Consider the following 4,799-nt stretch of genomic DNA (forward strand, 5'->3'; position numbering starts at 1 on the left):
GCTAAAAAAACATTTATTATTATGATGATGTTGAAAACAGCTGAGTAGAATTTTTTCAGGTTTCTTTGATGAATAGAACGTTCAGAAGAACAGCATTCATCTGAAATAAAAAATCTTATGTAAAATTATGTCTTTATCATCACTTTTGATCAATTTAAAGAATGCTTGCTTTAATTAAGTCAACTGGAACCAGGAACACTTTCCATAACACCCAATGTACTTGCTACATTGTTAAAAGAAAGGCATCTACGCTAATATTAGTCTGTTTCTCTCTTATTCCGAGGTCACTGTAGCCACCAGATCCAGTACGTATCCAGATCAGATGGTGGATCAGCACCTAGAGAGGACCTCTACAGCCCCCGAATGTTAGCGGAGACCAGGACAACTAGATGAGCTACAGATTCCCTGTAAAGACCTTGTCTCAGATGGCCACCGGGACAAGACCAAAGGAACCAGTTGAGTCCTCTGCACAATGTGACTTGCTGCAGCCTGGAATTGAACTGCAGGTTTCATCTGGCCAGAGGAGAACTGGCCCCCCCAACCGAGCCTGTTTTTCGTCCATTCTGTCACCGATGGAGTTTTGGTTCCTTGCCGCTGTCTCCTTTGGCTTGCTTAGTTGGGGACACTTCATTACCAGCGATATCGTTGACTTGATTGCACAGATAGTATTTAAACTGAACTGAGCTGGATGATGACATTCACTGAATTCAATGATGAACTGCCTTTAACTGAAAAATTAGTGTTTACTATTATCATTTTGCATTATTGACACACTATTTTACTAATTAATGTTGTACAGTTGCTTTGACACAATCTATATTGTTAAAAGCTCTATATAAATAAAAGTGACTTGACTTGACTTAAAACAAGGTCTAGAAAATATGCAGAGAGACTAAAAAAAAAAAAAAAAAAAAAAAAAAAAAAGAAGGAAAATGTGTGTCTAATACAGGCAGTGTAAAACTGAATAGGCCAATAATACCTTACCTGAATAATACCTTTGACCTCCCGTTCAATTCGGAAACTCTAATTAATTAATTAATTAATTTTTGAGACTTGTCAAAACAAAAAAAAAAAAAAAAAAAAAAAAAAAAAAAGGAAAAGAAAAAGAAAAAAATTGGTCAAATCTGAATCTGAACAATGATATCATTGTCATTTCTTAAGACACAGTTCTGTAACATCTCCTAAGCTCCACAACATCCCAGCATAAACACTCCCGATAATTTTTTTTTTATTTAGGCTAAGCTTCAACATTCACAAACCACTTAGTGTGTTACACATAGTGTGTTAAAATAAGAGGATTCGTAAGGACGCAATTTCAGCACTGCAGTGAGTAGATTCTTAATCACCTCCAATTGGCCATTGCGTTCCAGAAATCAACAGCTGTGATTGGCTACATTGTGCAACCCTTTAAGCACGCGTTATAAATAGAAACTACGCTTAGCTTTAACTACAAAAATTTTAATGTTAATATTACTTTTTATCAACACATAAATAAAAAATATAAAAAACAACATACACTTTATATATACACAATAAGTTTTGATCATTTCTACTTTGCGGGAGTCCCGCAAATCATTTTATTCTCCCGCATCCCCCCCCCCACACACACACACACACACACACACACACACACGAGTCTCTTCCTGCCCACACCCGAACTCGCCCATCAAGAGTTGTCCCGCATCGCATCCTGTTGCGTTGGGTCCCGCGGGTCCCGCAGGAGTGCAGGTCTCTACTGCGTGCTGCCAAAAATTGTGTTCTGCACGTCTTTGTGTGAATGAGTTTTTTTTTCTACTTAACATTTTATGCTAAAAAAGCTATCAAACAACACTGAAACTTAAGGTCCTTCACGGCAAACCACCAAAATAAAAGTTTGGTTTAACTGAGGAAATAAGGACAGTAATATTGTCACAAATCAGGCAAAAAGAGAGAGGAGGTTACGGCGATGACAGAGTTTATTGAAGGATTTGGATATGGATAGAATGGCAGTTGGGATTCACGATAATAGTATCAGTCCAATGACTTTGACAGGCAGTGGAGAATGGCACTGGTTACCAGAAATAGGGAGACTGGGAGGACAACAAGGGAGAAACACAGGAGGATTGACAGAGGTTCTGGAGATAGAAAAACCACAGGTTAATGAATGATTGAGTCAGGGTAGTGACCAGTAGACCAGACGCTGAAGTACTGCAGTGAAGGTGGCTTTATACTGGGTAGGATTATTGAGTGCAGGTGCAGTTGATCGGTACTCACGCGATTGGGATCAGGTATGATTGGAACCAGGTGACGGTGATGATGGAGGTGGCTGTGAAGGTGGTGATTCCCTGACAAATATATTAAAATTTCTTATTATTGTTTACTTCTAGCACTAACAACAATAATAATTTAATTACAGTAATTAAACACCATTTTGACAATACATTTGTATTAAATCCTAAAATACTAAATTTGTATTAAATCATAAAACGCTGAACAAATAAATTGTAAAAAAAAAAAAAAAAAAAAAAAAACAATACAACAGATTTTATGGGGTCCTAAAAGAAAAGGTAGCTCTGTGGACAAACAAGTTAGGTTTACATACATTATCAAGGTCCAATAAACATATGCAGTGCATTTCCTTCCTCATTAATGATATAAAATGAATATTGTGATGTGTTGATATCGAATGATATGGATTTCTCTCTCTCTCTCTTTCTCTTTTTTTTAGTCTCTCTGGGTTTGCGATGCAAGTGTACAGTGTTGCTCTTGAAGGTCTGCCACCCTTCAAGCGCTCCACCATCACACACACGTTCAAAGCCCAGAATTAATGGTCTTCCGATTGGTTGCTTCTCATTTCATACTGAGGTTCCAAACACATCTGACGTATCCGGTGCAAGGTGGCTAATTATTAATTCATGAGCCTGCACAGTATGCAATAGAATATTAATGCGGAACTTTTTGTGACAAGCATAAAGATACACAAAGGGGATATGTGGGGGTTTAGTGTTTTTAAAAGCATGCAGACAGGTGAGAGCAGTCAAGTGGAAGACGAGCGCCAGCAGGTTTTGATTAAGAGAGCAAGAGTAAGAGGAAAAGGAAAGAAACACTTCAACTATGTTTTCTGAACAGTGAGCTAAAGTCTCATTGCTATTCATTTCCTCAGACAGTCAAGTGGTTTTCTGTTTCAAGAGTTGTATGAAAAGTTTGCGTTTTATTTATTTTACATTAGCATTTAAAATCACCACTCTCTTTCTTTCTTTCTTTCTTTCTTTCTTTCTTTCTTTCTTTCTTTCTTTCTTTCTTTCTTTCTTTCTTTCTTTCTTTCTTTCTGCATTTAATTATATTGTTGTTGTATTTAAAGGAGAAACAAGTCAAGTGGCACCTCTTCATATAATGCTCCATTTTCTTTTTTTTTTTCTCCTTCATTTTTAATTTCCCATCTGGAAAAAGTCACAACTTCATACAGTAGTTATTTTGTTGTTGTATATATATATATATATATATATATATATATATATATATATATATATATATATATATATATATATATATATATATATATATATACAGTATATGTTACTTTTTGGGACTTGCTCATTGAAAGGCCAATCGAAAAAGTTAAAATGAGAGACTGGACCCATTACCTTCACCCAACAGTTTATAATAGCTTCTTACCCAGTAGTGAATTTCATCCCCTTCCTTTTCTATTTTCTTTCAATTTAGTTCTTTTCACAATCTGCCAACTGTCCACTGTTCTCCTCTGCCTCTGTTTTTTTTCTCTCTTTCTCCATATTTTTTATTATTTTTATTTATTTTAGAGATGTTCATTTATCAGCGTCAGAACAGGAGCCTTATACTCAACAGACTAGCATTTATTGATTATTCTCCCCACAAACAAACCAAAAAAACTGAGAGGACCCAAACAACAAGCAAACAAAAGTAAATAAATTGGGTAAAAATTAGAAACAGTATAATTTTGACTTTTTTTAAGTGAAAGGTCTTAGATAATAAGGGAAGGGCAGGAATAGATATACAGTACAGCACACTGACAGGTGGATATGTTTGTAATAGACTAAGTTGCCATAAAGTTGACAGTGTTTAATGAGCAGTACAGACAGAGGTTTGTGTATGGGCTTACATCATTGTTATTTGAAGGGAGGACACCACAAGGAAGACACTTTTGTTTTGCTCCAAGACCAATCATTAGCGCTGAGGACCCAGAACTGTCTCTCTCCCACACACATACACAAACACTGAGAATAAATGATTTCTGGGGACTTTTTACCCTTGACCTCTCATTATGAGCTGGCCATAATCAAGGAGTGAAATTCACTCAGAACAATAATAGAGCATATACATGTTGAGAAGAGGGATAGTGAGAAGATTCGAGTTCACAGAATTCTTGTTCTATCTTTTTTCTTTAGTAAGACAGGATTATAGTGTGTGATCCGTCATGCAGGAAATAAGTACATCTACATAATTATAGAGTGAAGAAATATCTGCAAAAACAATATGGGCAAAAATAATACAGTGTGAACTGAAATGTTTCCAGTCTGAGAAGCACTAGGTCAGCAAAATGAGTTGCTTAACTTGCAAACTTGCTATTATTATTATTATTATTATTATTATTTAACCTTATGGTAATAATTTTATAATAATGAATTGCTATAATAATATTAGCAAACTTTACTGAAGTATTGATTTTAGTGCCACGTAATAATTAAGTAAATAAATAAATAAGTAATAAATGTATTCTTGTAATTTTGACTTAACTCTGAAAATAAATGTATTCTTGTCATTTTAACTTTATTCTGAAAATA

The 4,799-nt window shown here is 35.2% G+C and overlaps 1 long non-coding RNA gene across 1 annotated transcript; it reads right to left on the reverse strand.

Annotated features, from left to right (window-relative positions):
- Positions 1 to 1,797: 1,797 nt before the first annotated feature.
- Positions 1,798 to 2,959, reverse strand: LOC122145470. Its single transcript, XR_006160353.1, has 3 exons — positions 2,582 to 2,959; positions 2,254 to 2,324; positions 1,798 to 2,114 (listed from the first exon to the last, which is right to left on the reverse strand). It is a non-coding gene; the product is annotated as an uncharacterized LOC122145470 (long non-coding RNA).
- Positions 2,960 to 4,799: the final 1,840 nt, after the last annotated feature.

The sequence above is a fragment of the Cyprinus carpio genome, chromosome A7 (assembly GCF_018340385.1).
Source record: "Cyprinus carpio isolate SPL01 chromosome A7, ASM1834038v1, whole genome shotgun sequence".
NCBI lineage: Eukaryota > Metazoa > Chordata > Actinopteri > Cypriniformes > Cyprinidae > Cyprinus > Cyprinus carpio.